Source organism: Aedes aegypti, chromosome 1, assembly GCF_002204515.2.
Source record: "Aedes aegypti strain LVP_AGWG chromosome 1, AaegL5.0 Primary Assembly, whole genome shotgun sequence".
Taxonomy (NCBI): domain Eukaryota; kingdom Metazoa; phylum Arthropoda; class Insecta; order Diptera; family Culicidae; genus Aedes; species Aedes aegypti.
In genome coordinates this window covers 288,105,277-288,123,818 of record NC_035107.1, presented here as the reverse complement: position 1 = coordinate 288,123,818, position 18,542 = coordinate 288,105,277, and the positions used below count along the sequence as shown (strand labels likewise).

General features: G+C 38.4%; 1 protein-coding gene across 1 annotated transcript in view; it reads left to right on the top strand.

Annotated features, from left to right (window-relative positions):
• Positions 1-18,542, top strand: part of LOC5565599 — a 75,296-nt gene that overhangs the window by 31,570 nt on the left and 25,184 nt on the right. The gene's annotated exons all lie outside the window — the stretch shown is intronic.

Genomic DNA, 18,542 nt, shown 5'->3' with positions numbered 1-18,542 from the left:
GAAGTGGGTACAACTTTTCAACTCGCTTTCACTACTGAGTTCCACATATGTTATGTGATCGACGGCTTGTTATGTGATGTGCATTATTTATGATTGAATTTTCAGAGTGAAAATCATGTAAACCGAGCCGTTTTGCATGCAACATTCTTCGAGTGAAGACGTTTCGCATTCAATATTAAGGATTTTAGTATCAATGTGGTATATAAAAGATGTGTTTATAGGTTTTATCATCGAATAATATATGAGAAATGCCATTACATGATTGAGGCTAAAATTACGTTACGTGTAAATCTAAGATTTTTTCGGTGTGTATATATGATTTGTGAATATTTATGTGCTTTGATGCGGAGTGTGCATTAACTTTCTTAGCCATGTCACTCCCAACGATTTAAACTTTCCCCCTAAAATGAGACGGTTGGTACGGTTGTCCCCGCTTCTTCTTTAATAAAATTCAAACATTTACGTCTATCATATTATTCATCATCTGATCGCCCTGAACTTTTGAGTTATCTTCAAAACAAGTCTGCACAGTGGGCTTGGCCATCTTAATATTTGTGTCATATCACCTTTATGCTGCAAATATTAATGCTGACAAGAAAATACTGGAAGAAGTTCCATTATTTCCAGGAAGCTCTTAAATATTGGCTGTGCAAGTGCTTAGATTAGATTAGATTGGATTAGTGTTTCGGTTTGGGGTATCGTTATTAGAGAACTTGGATTTGATTTCATGCATAAAAATACCACATTTATTGAAAAAATCACCTACAAAAATGTTATTTGTTTGAAAAAAGGTGAAAGCATAAGCATTTGTAAAAATTTTAATTTTAGAATTGAAATGGATTGTTTTTGTGTTTCAACATTGGTTTCGTCATAAATCGATCGTTTCCTAATAATAAATAAGTAAATTTAGAACAAAATTCAACAAATTACGTAAGGCGGCATCCACAAATTACGTAATGCTCTAGGGGGAGGGGAGAGTAGGCCCAAGCGTTACGGCTCATACACAAAATTGATATTTTTCATACAAAAAGCTTTACGGAAGGGAGGGCGGGGTCAAAAATGTCGTTACGTAATAAATGGACGCTGCATATGGGCTGGTGCATACCTCTAGGCGTTCAACATTTTAAGGAAATTTCTTTTTTTGATTAGCAAAATGGCCACATTTTTTAAAAATGTTTTCGGTCAAGAGATTTTAAAATGAATTATTAATTACAACAGAATACCTCTGACATGAAGTGTAATACCAACACTCTTTTGTCTTTTTTTTACTTAACAACCTATTAACAGAAATTATGTTATTTCGTTCAACATGTTGCTTGCGGGTCCTGCACAATTAAAGATTCCCGCATGATAAAAATTACCTCGTTTTATGGTTCCGTGAAAGGAATATCTTTGATGATGCGGGTAGCACTAGCAAGTTACTAAATCAACCAACAAAACTTCTGTTAATCTGTTAAACAAAACGAAAACATAAGTAAATAATTTTAGTATAACACTTTATGTCAATGCTATGTGCATTAGAATCGTGGGCATTTGAAATGTTATATTCGTATAATCAAAAATTGATGATATATTTTTGTTTTTAAAACGGTTTTAAATAATCAGTTTAACGATCACTTCTTGATGACGTTTCAATGAGTTTGTAGCTTATACTTGATTACCTAGTTTTACTTGAACCTTAATTCGGTGTTTGTTCTTATAGTGGGGCCTTCCTTAGCCATGTGGTTAGAGTCCACGGCTACAAAGCAAAGTCATGTGGAGGGTACAATTCGCGGTCGGTCCAGGATTTTTTTGTAATGGAAATTTCTTTGACTCCCCTGTTACTTTAACATCGTACCTGCCACACGATATACGAATGCGAAAATGGCAACTTTGGCAAAAAAAGCTCTTAGTTAATAAATGAGGAAGTGCTCATCGCACACTATGCTGAGAAGTAGGCTCTGTTCTAGTGAGGACGTTAATGTCAAGAAGAAGAAGAAGTCTTATAGTGTAAAACAATTTAACCAATATAGATATTTCTTCAATATTGCGTTGTTCACACCAAATTGAACAGCTCACTTTGAAAGTGTGATACTTAGAAGTGTGACGGCAAAGCAATCTTGTGATCTGACTGCAGACATACAAAGACAAACTACTCATAAAAAGCCTTGTGGTTTAAATTTTGTCTTTATCGTTCTCTGTGTTGCAGCTCCGGGCATCGTTGCCAGTCGTGCAATATTTTTCATAAGTTACATTGAAAAATTATGTCTTTGAATGAAACTGTGAAACGATAATCGGCAATCTTCACCTAACAAAAAAAAAACGTACTCAACAAAATGCATCAAACATGCCCACATGCCCAACCAACCCGCAATACTTGATGTAATTCAATCGTTCGAAATTTTAAGAATGCTCAGTCTTCGAACAATCTCTAACTCGATTAGCACAACTAACACTTTGTTTCAGTTACTGTACCTCTAGTCCGGGGTAACATTGATCAGTTTTTGAGATATTTAATAATTTTTTCATTTGAATATGCAAATGTCGCAAGCTTTATATTTTTAAAACAAGTACTGGCAACCACCGCTCATGACTTTAAACTGTATTTTCAAAATCTTTAAGTATGTTTAAATAAATGTTTTAAGAGGTTTTTTGATTTAGATGATATGGAGTAACATTGATTACCCATATAAACAACGTTCGGTAATATTGAAAATGTCGTTGCTTACTTAAATCACGGCCCTTGACGCCGAATATGAAGACCAAACTCTTACAAGCCATTTATTTTTTGTTATATTTCAGAAAAAAAACACTTCGAACCGCGCAATACGCCTAAAGGTAGGCAATTTCCCAAGGAAATTCTGCATTCCTAATAGTAGTTCGTCAATGTTGCTCAATTGAATAATCTTATGAAATATTTGACAACGGAATCGTTTTTGGCGATGCCATTTTTAGTAACAATCGCATTTTCCTGGCTCATACCATTTACAGAACTCGTGTGAGACATGAATTTTCGGTAGTGTCATCCATAATGATAAAAATCATTGATTCATTTATGCATGAACGAAACGCAGTTTTCGTAAAAATCTCAATTTTCATTAGCTTATGAATATAAGAAAGAGAGGCACCATTCATGCTTTGAAAATATTGCATCAATGATTCAAACTTGTTACAAGAAGGATCATACCGATCAATGTTACCCCGGATTACTGTACTCAATTAGCACTACAAATATCAAAGTTCTACATACATCGCCGAATATAGAAATTCTGCTGAGCATTCTAACCATAACCACTACACAATGTTTATTTAAAAAACGATTGATTCGTACTAGAATCAGTGTCAAAGGAAATTATTGCACATCACCTAGTTATTGCACACTTGCCAATATTCGGGCAATATTACATAGCTGAGATTACAGGGAAAACCTAATTTCAATGTTAAACAATGATGCATACTGCATTCCTGCTATCAAACAGTTGGTTTACGATTAAAATTTTAACCTTCCGCGGATGTTAAGAAAAACAACTTAATAAGATACTGGGGTCATTATGACCCAGAAATGTATACCCCTATAAATCAGCGAAATATCAACCGAATAATGAAATTTATGCCGCATTCTAAAGATATACTCCTCAAGACTCTGATCACTACCTGGAATACCGGTTCCGGATCCAGTGGCCACCGGGAATCGGCTACGAAGGGGACCATGTTGGCCACGTGGAATTTCAGTACACTCAGTCCAGAAATCTGCAGTCATCACCAAATTGTATAAGATGCAGGCCATATAGGAATGTACTGTCTTCAGCAAACTTGTTTCGGGGACCAAGAACTTCCACATGGGATACAAATTAGTTCAGAACTCGACCGCTGCGTGGTGCTAGCGTCGATATGAACTTCCGGTAGAGGCTAATTATGCGATAACTCGAGATTGCTAGCACATAGAAGGATGCTGTCTTCGGCAAAGTTGTTCAGGAGGATAAGGACTTCCACATGAGATACAATTTAGTTCAGAACTCGACCGCTGCGTGGCGCTAGCGTCGATATGAACTTCCGGTAGAGGCTAATTATGCGATAACTCGAGATTGCGAGCACATAGAGAGATGCAGCCTTCGGCAAAGTTGCTCAGGAGGATAAGGACTTTCACATGAGATACAATTTAGTTCAGAACTCGACCACCGCGTGGCGCTAGCGTCGATATGAACTTCCGGTAGAGGCTAATTATGCGATAACTCGAGATTGCGAGCACATAGAAGGATGCTGTCTTCGGCATAGTTGCTCAGGAGGATAAGGACTTCCACATGAGATACAATTTAGTTCAGAACTCGACTGCTGCGTGGCGCTAGCGTCGATATGAACTTCCGGTAGAGGCTAATTATGCGATAACTCGAGATTGCGAGCACATAGAAGGATGCTGTCTTCAGCAAAGTTGCTCAGGAGGATAAGAACTTCCACATGAGATACAATTTAGTTCAGAACTCAACCGCTGCGTGGCGCTAGCGTCGATATGAACTTCCGGTAGGGGCTAATTATGCGATAACTCGAGATTGCGAGCACATAGAAGGATGCTGTCTTCGGCAAAGTTGTTCAGGAGGATAAGGACTTCCACATGAGATACAATTTAGTTCAGAACTCGACCGCTGCGTGGCGCTAGCGTCGATATGAACTTCCGGTAGAGGCTAATTATGCGATAACTCGAGATTGCTAGCACATAGAAGGATGCTGTCTTCGGCAAAGTTGTTCAGGAGGATAAGGACTTCCACATGAGATACAATTTAGTTCAGAACTCGACCGCTGCGTGGCGCTAGCGTCGATATGAACTTCCGGTAGAGGCTAATTATGCGATAACTCGAGATTGCGAGCACATAGAAGGATGCTGTCTTCAGCAAAGTTGCTCAGGAGGATAAGAACTTCCACATGAGATACAATTTAGTTCAGAACTCAACCGCTGCGTGGCGCTAGCGTCGATATGAACTTCCGGTAGAGGCTAATTATGCGATAACTCGAGATTGCGAGCACATAGAAGGATGCTGTCTTCGGCAAAGTTGCTCAGGAGGATAAGGACTTCCACATGAGATACAATTTAGTTCAGAACTCGACTGCTGCGTGGCGCTAGCGTCGATATGAACTTCCGGTAGAGGCTAATTATGCGATAACTCGAGATTGCGAGCACATAGAAGGATGCTGTCTTCGGCAAAGTTGCTCAGGAGGATAAGGACTTCCACATGAGATACAATTTAGTTCAGAACTCGACCGCTGCGTGGCGCTAGCGTCGATATGAACTTCCGGTAGAGGCTAATTATGCGATAACTCGAGATTGCGAGCACATAGAAGGATGCTATCTTCGGCATAGTTGCTCAGGAGGATAAGGACTTCCACATGAGATACAATTTAGTTCAGAACTCGACTGCTGCGTGGCGCTAGCGTCGATATGAACTTCCGGTAGAGGCTAATTATGCGATAACTCGAGATTGCGAGCACATAGAAGGATGCTGTCTTCAGCAAAGTTGCTCATGAGGATAAGAACTTCCACATGAGATACAATTTAGTTCAGAACTCAACCGCTGCGTGGCGCTAGCGTCGATATGAACTTCCGGTAGAGGCTAATTATGCGATAACTCGAGATTGCGAGCACATAGAAGGATGCTGTCTTCGGCAAAGTTGCTCAGGAGGATAAGGACTTCCACATGAGATACAATTTAGTTCAGAACTCGACTGCTGCGTGGCGCTAGCGTCGATATGAACTTCCGGTAGAGGCTAATTATGCGATAACTCGAGATTGCGAGCACATAGAAGGATGCTGTCTTCAGCAAAGTTGCTCAGGAGGATAAGAACTTCCACATGAGATACAATTTAGTTCAGAACTCAACCGCTGCGTGGCGCTAGCGTCGATATGAACTTCCGGTAGGGGCTAATTATGCGATAACTCGAGATTGCGAGCACATAGAAGGATGCTGTCTTCGGCATAGTTGCTCAGGAGGATAAGGACTTCCATATGAGATACAATTTAGTTCAGAACTCGACCGCTGCGTGGCGCTAGCGTCGATATGAACTTCCGGTAGAGGCTAATTATGCGATAACTCGAGATTGCTAGCACATAGAAGGATGCTGTCTTCGGCAAAGTTGTTCAGGAGGATAAGGACTTCCACATGAGATACAATTTAGTTCAGAACTCGACCGCTGCGTGGCGCATGCGTCGATATGAACTTCCGGTAGAGGCTAATTATGCGATAACTCGAGATTGCTAGCACATAGAAAAATGCTGTCTTCGGCAAAGTTGTTCAGGAGGATAAGGACTTCCACATGAGATACAATTTAGTTCAGAACTCGACCGCTGCGTGGCGCTAGCGTCGATATGGACTTTCGGTAGAAATTACACAGATATTGTCCGTGCATCAGAATCATAGTCCCTACTTCTTCAAACTAGAGAATCAAATGAATGAAGGATTATGAAACAAATTGTTCAATTTTTTTCCTTGTATATCTTTTCTCCATAACGCACCATGAAACTGTGACGTACCCGCGTCACAGTCATTTAGAAGGATGCTGTCTTCCACAAAGTTGCTCGACCACCCGGTGGATTTGACGTCGATTTGTATTTCCGATAGAGGTTATTTATTAGAGGGGGGTTTCACATTTTATGAGCCCAAACACGACCCGTACCCGACTTACTTTATTTTTTTTTAAACCCGGACCCGACCCGTACTCAGACCTGACCCGAACTTGAAAAAAAAATCCGCTGTTCAAATCCGAATCTGACTCGAAACCTAAGCATTTTTTGTAAGAAAAGACCGAGTTTTAAAAATAGATAAATTCATCGTTTCTGATGCATAAGGAAGCTTTTTGGTTGTTACTCTTACCATAACTCTTACTAAAGTCCATCTAAATCCGAATTTTTACAAGCCCGATTCCGACGTACTCGAAAAAAATGTTCTAGCCTTCAAATCCGTCCCGAACCATTCGAGTCCGGGTTTGAATCCCCGAGACCCGACTTATAGAAGGATAAAATTGTTCGAGAGAATAAGGAATTAGTCATGAACATACGTTCAAAATTTAACCAGCATGTGGTGCTGGCGTCTATATGTATTTCCAGAAGGAACTCTTTTTTGAAGGTTTTTTCTTCGGCAAAGTTGTTCAGTTTTTTTTTATTCTGCGTAGTAAATTCCGCGTGACGCTCGTCATTATATTGCTCTTATATGATATGAACTCTGAACTTGTGGGCTTCGTGGCCGTGCGGTTAGTGTCGTCAGGCAATGAGTGCATCGTGTCATGGGGTGTGGGTTCGATTCCCGCTGCAGCCATTGAAACTTTTCGTGAGCAATGTTTCTCGGCTGTACCATTGGAGCATGCTTGTTCTTTGTCTAGTGTTAAGTAACAGTCTGTGCTGCTAAATGGCTGAAGACGGTGTCCGTGTCCGTGTGTTTTAACTACACGATCCACGAAATATATGTTACGATATAAACTACAGTCGACTCTCCATAATAAAGGGACCATCGACTTATAGAATTATGGTATAATAGAATATACCGACACAAAATCGAAGGAACAAATTTTTGTATTTCCAATATTTTTATTATCATTTTTGTAAGAAAGCAGTATTATTTTGTTGATAGCATTTTACAAACTATAATTTGAAAACATTTTTCGAAGTGCTCGAAAAATCACGTTATTTTTACTGACAATAGTTTTTATCATTTTCATGTCATTACAACTTGTAAGTATTTATTCATCTTCAAACAAAAATTAGATCACGTTTCCCCAAAAAAGAAAAAAAATTAAAATAGATATCGAGTTATGGAGAGAAATTCACATCTCACGTAACATCAACTTGTGGAGATATCGAGTTACAGAAATATCGACTTATGGAGAGCACAATGTATGGAAATTTGAAGGAACCGGAAAATCCATCTAGTTATAGAGTATATCGGGTTATAGAATATCGAGTTGTGGAGAGTCGATTGTATATAATATAAAATAAGCTCTATGATATGATATGAACTATATTGTACTCACTTCTAAAATTCCAACAAGAGTTCAGATACAGATAACGTCATGAAATTGCAAAAACAATTACTTCTAGTTTTCTTTAGAAGTTGTTGCAGTAACTGTGCACTTTAGTTTTTAATTGGATCCGGAGGAATCTTATGACTTTATACCAGTAATTCCTTCTGGATTTCCTCCAAAAAGTTATCTAGATCTCAAGACGTAGTTCACATCGGAGTTATTCAAAGGATACAGTCCAGTAACCTTAAATGATTTGTATGATGGATTCTACAGTTATTTACCGAGAGCTCATCCGATGGAATACAAACCCATGCCCTTCTGTCCTCATCCTCTCGAAATATCTCCAGAGACTCTCCCAAAGATTTTTCCAGGAAATCTTTCGAAGATTCCTCCAAGTATTTTACCAGAAAATAATCCAAGCTATTCTGTACCTTAATCTCTACAATGATTTCTTCTGGGGTTCCCTAGGACTTTTGACAGAGATTTTTTCAGGAAGAACTTTTGTTTGCCATGCATGGAATAGCTTCCTCCAGGGAGTTGACATGGAATTTTTACAAGGATTCCTACAAAAAAAAAATATGCATAAGGATTTCTTCAGAGATTTCGCAAAGGTTTCCAGCAGAAATGCCTTAAGTGATTCCTTCGTAGATTCCTCCAAAAAAATCTTTATTGGGATTCTTTCAGGATTTTTTCCAAGGGTTCCTCCAGGATTCGTTTTAGGAATACTTCGAAATTTCTCCGGAAATTTCTCCAGGGATTTTTTAAGTTATTTCTTCTGGTATTCCTCTATAAAATTTTCCACAGACTTTTGCAAGGATTTCTCCAGGAAAGTGTCTTCAAGGATTCTTGCACAGATATCTTCAAGGCTTTCTCCAGGAATTCCTCCAGGAGTAATACTTGAAACAATTTCTTCAAGGATTACTAAAGATGTTTCTCTAGTGATATCTTCAGATTTTTTTTCCGAGGATTCCTCCACGAATACATACAAAAAGAACCCCAAGCAGTTCTCTCGCGATTCGTTCAGAAATTATTCCGGGATTCCTCCAGGGATGATTCTATGAGGAAATTCTACAAGGATTCCACAAGGAATTTCTGCAGGTGTTCTAAAACTCACGAATTCCTCAAGGAAATTTCATGAAACGCCTCAAGAATTTCTCAAGGTAATCTTCCAGGGATTCGTACTGGGTCTTCAATAATACTCCATGGATTCCCCCAAGAGTTCTTCTTGAAATTTCTCTAAAGATTCTCCCATTAATTCCTGCTAGAATATTATCAGAACTTATGCTAAAAATTTCTCCATGGATTTCATTAAAAAAAATCTCTACATATCCTACAGTAAAATCTCTATAATTTTTTTTCTTGAAAATCTATTCATGGATTTCTTAAGATATTTCTACTTAGATTTTTTGAGAAATTTTTCTATTTTAATACTCCTATAAGGATTCTTTCAGGGATTTATCCAACAAAAATCTACAGGGGTTTTTCCAGCAAAAAATCTACAGGGGTTTTTCCAGGGATTTTTCTAGCGATTCCACCTGCAAAATTTCTACATCGATTCTTCCTAGGATACCTCCATTCATCAGTGATTCCTCCAAAGATGTCTCCAAGAGTCCTTCATGGATGCCTACACTGCCCATATCTGCATATTTGTCACATTCGACATTTTTGACAAATTGAAGTTAATACCATGGAGAGTCATCAAATGATAAATACTTTCGATCAGCTTACTGAAATATGTGAGATTGTTCTAGAAAATTCGAAAAAAATACCAAGTTGTTTTGTCGCATTGGTAATTATAACCGCATAACAGTAACATTGAGATTATAAATGAGCTTCGTAATGTAACAGCAATGAAATTTCTACCAGAATTATTTTCTGACTATTCACCTAGTATGCGATATGAGTTGTACAAAATATCAGCCTCAAATAAGCACTTTTGAGTTCCTGGTAATTTTTAGTAATTTTAGTTTCCTCCCATACTGTCATCAAATGTACTCTTGGTATTCCATTTACTCAATGCCTACTTTTGTCGAATGTTACAAATATGCAGTTATGGGCAGTACATGAGTCTATCCAAAGACTCCTACAGAGATTTCTCTATGCAAATCTTTACAGGAATTCCTGCAGAGATTTCTCCAGCTATTTCTTCAGGAATTTCTCCAAGGATCGCTACAGAAAAATCTCTACATGGTTTCCTGTAGATATCGTTTCAGGAATGAACTGGTAGAGATTTTAATGTATATATAAATGAAATATGAGTTTCGTCTACGCAGTCTTCATCATAAATAGAACGTTGAAAAAAATAGAGACTGCGTAACTGAAAAGCATGTATGCTGTTCCGGGGATTTTTGTAAGGAATTCCTCCAGAGCTTTCCTCGAGAATCCCTTCTTGGGCTCTTGCAAGAATTTCTCCAGCGATCCCTATAAGAACTCATAAAATAATTTCTTGTAAAATCCCCAATTGAATGGTAGAATCTCTGGAATAATTCGTTATAGAATTCCTGGAGCGATCCCTGGAAGAAATCTTAGAAGTAAATCCTAGAGGAATCTTGGAAGGACTACCAGCGGAATGTCTGGAGAATTCACTGTGGAAATATTTTAAGTAATCCTTGAAGAAATGTTTCTTAGAGAAACCTCTGATATTCTGCAAAAATCTCTGTAGAGATCTTCTTGGAGGAATCCTTAGGGGAATCTCTTATTTTTTATTAGAGGAATGTCAGGAGAAATCGCTTGAAGAATCTTTGCAAGAATCGCTGGAGGAGTGCTTGAAGTAATCTATGCAATAATTCCTGTAAAAGTTCCTTGAGGATGGATTAATTCCCGGACAAATCTATCTGGAGTGAATTCTTCAGAGTTTTTGCAATTCCCTCACAGGTCTTTTTTTTATTGAATTCTTCGACGATCTGATTTTAAAATTGTTTTCGGTATTTCTCTAGTTATTATTTTTGGATTTGACGGAATAATAGTCTGATTTTTTTCTGAAGGATAATTTTGGATTTTCTCAAGAGGATTTTTTAAAAACACTTCAGAGTACTTTTTAATAATGCGTCCTAATGAAGCTATTTTTGGAATTCCTCCAGCTGTTCTTTCTAGTATTAGTCCATAAGATATTTCCAACATTCGTTCGAGTTGATGTATGAATTCCTCCACGGTCATTTATTCAATCTAATTTGATTCTTCTAATCCTTTATTATAGAATTCTACGAGAAATTTGGGTTTTTGGGATTTTTTCATTGGTGTTTGCGAAATTGCTTAATTTTTTTACAAACCTTTTTTCAAGATAATCTGACGAAATTTTTCTGAGTTCTTCCTGCCAAAATTGTTATCATACAAAACCTTTATGCAAATTCTTGTTGAAATTTCTGCAGAAGCTGATTCAAAAGAAATGTCCAGAAGTTAACGGAGAAGAATGTTTTATTTTGGCGTTACTATCCTGTTAATTATTATTACTTACGCAAAAATAATTGATTCTGAATCAAATCAACTACTTCAGCACTAAATTTTACTTTAAATCAAATTCACACACTCTATTGATTTTACAGTAATACCTCCATGAGTCGATGTTCCATGACTCGATATCGACTCATGGGACCATAGTAAAAACAAACTTTCATGGTTACTATGATGGTACCTAGAAGCAGCTTTCCAAAGGAATGCTGTTCCATGAGTCGATGGTCCCTTCAATATCAACTCATGGAGGTTTCACTGTACTATAAATTTTTAATTATCTCAATAATAATATTGATAGTTATCACTATCCGAACACATTCACATCTTTATACTTCAAGTCACGCTCGCAAATCTACTTACTCTAACTTGCGAAGAATAGTGTAGGTGATTAGATAATCACAACTCAAGCAGAAGATTACGTTCAAATTAAAGTTTATGACGTGCACTTTTTTAAGTGGGGGTAAGAAAATGTTGGAAGTTTCTTATGAAATGTGCTCAAGAGTTTCTTTCGGAATTCTATCTCTTATTTCTTCTAGGGATACGCCACAGAATTTTTTTTCGGCGACATCCTTATAAATTATTTCCTAGGAGAGACACCCCCAGTTCTCCTCAAGGCGTAATTTTATCAATTTATTTATTTATCCAATGATTTTAAAAATTACTCCTTAAATTACTGTTTAGTTCTTTTTGGAGTTTCTCACGAATTTCTTTCAGCAATTTATTTCTTTGTTTACATGAAAAATTAGCCACGCGATGGTCGAGTTCTGAACTAAATTGTATCTCATGTGGAAGTCCTCATCCTCATGAACAACTTTGCCGAAGACTGCATCTTTCTATGTGCTCGCAATCTCGAGTTATCGCATATTTAGCCTCTACCGGAAGTTCATATCGACGCTAGCGCCACGCAGCGGTCGAGTTCTGAACTAAATTGTATCTCATGTGAAAGTCCTTATCCTCCTGAACAACTTTGCCGAAGACAGCATCTTTCTATGTGTTCGCATTCTTGTATTATCGCACAACTAGCCCCTACCGGAAGGCCACATCAACGTTAGCGCCACGCGATGGTCGAGTTCTGAACTAAATTGTATCTCATGTGGAAGTCCTTAGCCTCATGAACAACTTTGCCGAAGACAGCATCTTTCTATGTGCTCGCAATCTCGAGTTATCGCATAATTAGCCTCTACCGGAAGTTCATATCGACGCTAGCGCCACGCGGTGGTCGAGTTCTGAACTAAACTGTATCTCATGTGAAAGTCCTTATCCTCCTGAGCAACTTTGCCGAAGACAGCATCCTTCTATGTGCTCGCAATCTCGAGTTATCGCATAATTAGCCTCTACCGGAAGTTCATATCGACGCTAGCGCCACGTCGCGGTCGAGTTCTGAACTAAATTGTATCTCATGTGAAAGTCCTTATCCTCCTGAGCAACTATGTCGAAGACAGCATCCTTCTATGTGCTCGCAATCTCGAGTTATCGCATAATTAGCCCCTACCGAAAGTCCATATCGACGCTAGCGCCACGCGGTGTCGAGTTCTGAACTAAATTGTATTTTATGAGAAAGTCCTTATCCTCATGAACAACTTTGCCGAAGACTGCATCTTTCTATGTGCTCGCAATCTTGGGTTATCGCATAATTAGCTCCTACCGGAAGTTCATATCGACGCTAGCGCCACGCAGCGGTCGAGTTCTGAACTAAATTGTATCTCATGAGGAAGTGCTTATCCTCCTAAGCAACTTTGCCGAAGACAGCATCCTTCTATGTGTTCGCATTCTCGAGTTATCGCATAATTAGCCCCTACCGGAAGTTCATATCGACGCTAGCGCCACGTCACGGTCGAGTTCTGAACTAAATTGTATCTCATGTGGAAGTCCTTATCCTCCTGAGCAACTTTGCCGAAGACAGCATCCTTCTATGTGCTCGCAATCTCGAGTTATCGCATAATTAGCCTCTACCGAAAGTCCATATCGACGCTAGCGCCACGCGGTGTCGAGTTCTGAACTAAATTGTATTTTATGAGAAAGTCCTTATCCTCATGAACAACTTTGCCGAAGACTGCATCTTTCTATGTGCTCGCAATCTTGGGTTATCGCATAATTAGCTCCTACCGGAAGTTCATATCGACGCTAGCGCCACGCAGCGGTCGAGTTCTGAACTAAATTGTATCTCATGAGGAAGTGCTTATCCTCCTAAGCAACTTTGCCGAAGACAGCATCCTTCTATGTGTTCGCATTCTCGAGTTATCGCATAATTAGCCCCTACCGGAAGTTCATATCGACGCTAGCGCCACGTCGCGGTCGAGTTTTGAACTAAATTGTATCCCAAGTGGAAGTTCTTGGTCCCCGAAACAAGTTTGCTGAAGACAGTACATTCCTATATGGCCTGCATCTTATACAATTTGGTGATGACTGCAGATTTCTGGACTGAGTGTACTGAAATTCCACGTGGCCAACATGGTCCCCTTCGTAGCCGATTCCCGGTGGCCACTGGATCCGGAACCGGTATTCCAGGTAGTGATCAGAATCTTGAGGAGTATATCTTTCGAATGCGGCATAAATTTCATTATTCGGTTGATATTTCGCTGATTTATAGGGGTATACATTTCTGGGTCATAATGACCCCAGTATCTTATTAAGTTGTTTTTTTGTGGCGCCATCTTAGAATCACCTTAAGAAAAAAATTTTTTGGTCTTGCGCTTCGTTTCCACAAAATATTAAAAGTCAGGGAATTTCAGAAAGATCCGTTTGATAACAACAGAGATATTGCAGGTTGAAATTCGATTTTGGGTCATTATGACCCCAGTATCTTACTAAGGTTAAAAAGTAACCCAAATTGTAACGTCCTGAGCTAAATATTCCCCGAAATTGAATAGTGTATACAAAAATCAATCTAAATGGATTTGATTGATTTTTTTTCACCAAAATGGATAATTATATTATGGTTTCATAATTTGATGTAAATTTTCTCGAAAAATTAAGTTTTTCATTGTAAATACAGAATATAAATACAATATAAACTGACAGAACAAAATGCAGTTTTGTACTCGGGATAGCTTTTTCTTCGATAACATTATCATTTCAACGAATTATCATGCAAACTCGTCGTACTTCTTTCGATTTATTGTTTGGAATGTTGTTATGCCTTCCATTGGAAACTGGACTCTTTATAAGTGCGTTTGTTCGCAATCTCGCCCTTCTATTCGCACTTATGATGTGCGCAATGCACTAGTTATTGTACCTTCTCCCAAGCAAAAAGATGTTTGCAATAAATAATTTGGCTCAAAGTATGCAATCGTAGGATAAGAATGTTTTCGAAATGTGTATTAATTGGGTTTTGGAATGTGGAAAAACGTCAATCAAATCAAATTAGAAGTGCAAAAGCGACGGAAGAAACGATTGCATAATATATTTTTAGGTTTCGAGCGTAATTCAGATAAGTTTTAGACATTCTGACATACTTTGAAAGCCAAATAACAGACGCAGCTAATTGAGTCCTAAAATGTTTAATGAAATCTTGTTTTATGTAATGACACGAAAGAGCATGTTACTGCAACTACTTTAGCAATTTTTCCCGCTCAAATAACGGATACATCATATTTGAACTTTTATTTAAAAATTGGGTCCATAAATGACACTTTGACACTTGTAATGACGTGCGTGCGGCTCAGGTGTCTTCAAACTTTTGCACGATTTGCATCATACTGAGGGGTGAACCCAATTTTTTGCACGATGACTTGACTGACTTTTGCATTGGTTTTGAATTCTTTCCAGATTTTTCTGCCTAAATTTCGTAGGGTCTCTTCAAAAAATATAAGATTACGATTCTAATGACACTTTGATTTAAAATTTTCGTCGATCGAGTGTGTTTTTTAAAAAATGTTTCAACTTTAGGTAAAAATTTAGTATACAAAATTTAAAAAAATGTTTTTGAAAAAATACATACGAAGTAAGAATAACTCTTTGCCTTTCGAATGCGGCTTAAATTGTTTCAGTTGGACGTGTTATCACAGGGATATGGACAGAACACTTGTGTATGTCTTTTAGGGGGTGAACCCAAACTTATGCACGGGAGTGTAGATCCAAAAATAACATTTTCAACAAATAGTTGGATCGTATTCTTGGCAGTTTTGTTTTCTTTCGGCAGGGGTTTTTCAAAAGCTACTGAGCTCATTTTCAGCCAGTGCTTCTTATTGCAAAGAGTTTCAGACAATTCGGCCAAGAAAACACCCCCCATGTCAAAGTGAATCGTGAAAATGCCCAAGTAGTTTGTACCCCCGCTTTTTTTACTTAAATAAAAACAATGATAAATAAGTTTCTAAATTTTGTATTTGTTAGTCATGTCAGGAACTACCATGGCCTTGTCAGAGAATTATCAAAGATTTACCAAATTTCATCAAACATTTATCAATAGAGGTCCACACGCAAACTGCCACGACTACCAACGCTCGACCAATCTTACACAAGTCGATTTTCTCAGACTGAATACGTATCGCTGTTTGGTTGACATCATTTGAACTTTCTGCCAACGTTAGTACAACTAGCAAGTGAATGCTCGGCAGTAATTCTGTTTATGTTTTCTTTCTCAGAGTAATCAAAAGCAATGTTGTGACAGTTCTCACAACAAACAAAGAAAATTTTGTCAACATCACACTACTACGCAGGCATTTGGATTGGTCAATTATGCAAGGAATTTGCAGAGTGATATGAAAATAATCGGTCGAGAATTTCCTCTTCATAATAGCCATAAACCCAAAGGTCGAGCTACAGATTGTCCCACGATGAAATATACCTACAGTCGAACATGTATGAGCCAATTTTGAATGTCGACTTCTAAGAAGTTTTCGACTGTCATATTTTCCTTATCAATTTTGTATAAAGCTTAACAGATGAAAATTTAATAAGTCAAGACCACACTTACTTATTTAACTGGATCTTGGCATTTTCAAAGATTCTTCACGCATTATGGTATATCAACGACCACCCTAAATTTGCTGTTTTGTCGATGCACGTTTAGACGAAGTTTTTTTTTTCTTATCTCGTTTATTTGGCTGGCTCAGGCACCGTAGGGCACAACAGAGCCGGAATCTTTTCTTTTTTTACATTATTTACATTTTGAAATGTGTACTCATTTTAAATTTTAGACGAAGTTAGTCAAAATTGAGTACGAATGATACAAAATCGAGCTTTCCTAGAGCAACGCATCTGATCTGAAAACCCTGCTCCTGGGATGATTCCTTTCAATTTTTTGCAAAGTACCCATGTGGCTCATAAAGAAGCTCCGGAATACAAGTTAACTCTGTGCGTCGTAAGCTTCGATAGAATTAGACTGAAATCAACACAAAATCAATTTTTCAGGATGTGTTAAAACAACACCCATGGTGTGTTGGTTCAGAAGAGTCCGATTTGTGTAACTTTATTTTAGGAAGCACGCATTGTTTACGAAGATTTCTGCTTCAGTTATTGAAGTTATTCCGAGGCAGGCGTTGGTACCATACGTAGTTAATTTCGGAGATTTTTGGACGTAGTTTCACATTCATTAGATTCAGCATCACGATATGTACTAACGTAGATACTGTCAGAGAGATGAGTTGGCGGTCAAAAACTATAGTATATTGCTCTTGCTTAAAATATCGTCGACGCATGATAACAAGTTTAAGCTGTCATACCAGTAGTGACGAGCATTTCATGTTTGTCAGTGCTGGAATAAATATAGGAGTTATTGCAAACCAAGTTAATTTCAATTTTGTCCCCTCTCCACAAGTAAAGCTGCTGCAGTTCCGAAGCGGGCAAAAAACAACGAAAAATTTCCACCTAATAATAGTTAAGAAGGTGCACCTTGTTTGCCGCCAAATTGCATAACCAACCAGCGGCAAAGCAGAGCATCGCATCCTACATTGTGATCTCTTTGTTGGCAAATTGCTGAGCGAAATTGATCGAATTATCCAAGCCCGACCACCGCCACCGACCATACTGTTGTATACGGGTAAAGCAGATACTTTGCAAGACAAACGAGTATACGTGGTTTCCGCAGGTTGGTTAGCTGCCTCATTTTGATACTATTATGCTTCTAGTAGCGCGTTGCAAAAAGAACTAATGCGCCAGAGAGCTGCTCGGTCAGAACGAGACAAGCAAAAGTTCCTAGTCAGTGTTACTACACAGGTGAGTAGTGTAACTTACGGTCCACGCCATGGTTTGTATGCATGGTCCGAAATCTAAAGCATAAACTACAATATTTAGCACCCAGGTGGACCAAAGGGGTTGGCGAATTTGGATTAGCTTTCTGTGGTTGCCGAATTGGATCCCCAGTTGCAGGTTTAATTTTTGTTTAGATTGTTTTCACATATCTTAATCTGGTTGGTTGGTTTTGAATACTGCATTTGAAAAATCTTCATATCCACATTCATTGTCTTTCAGTTAGTCAACACTTTGGTCTGAAGATTCTCAAGCCAAAACAGATGGATATGAAGCATACCCTGCTCGTGGTCCCGTCTGACTAAAATGGTCCGCCCAGCTGACTTTCGACACTCATTGTCTCTCATTATCGTCAATGGTATTATTTTGATGTGTGTTTCTTCTGGCTGTTGCTCGTCTGCTACGCTTCCAACCAATAATGGTACGTCGTTTTCCATGGAGAAGGAAATTGATTTTGAAGCATGCTTCTGTCTACCGGCACCCACATGCGAGTCAGTGGAGCTGCACTGGATGGTTGATAAATATTCACCTGGGACGGAGACCGCAAAGTGAGTCAAGATATCTCCAAACTCTCTTCTCTCTTCAAACGAAAAGGGTATGAATGTCTTCTTTATCTGGGTGGGAAAGATTTTTCCTCCTGTGCAAACAATAACCATCAGGAGCTCACAGGAAACAATGTCAACGGTGAAAACTCTACTTGCGGAAACATTATTGAAAGCAGATGCTGTTGATGCTTTCTGGCATGTGACCTACTAATAAAATGTAAAATGAGGTATCAGTCACACTTTCTATTGTTGTTCAATTGAAACTGTGGAATCATTATCAAAGCCTCATTAACAACATAAGCTGCCAGTCTACAATACAACAACAAAATATATACAATCAGTGACGTAAGTTAGTAACCAAATTTTGTTTTTCCA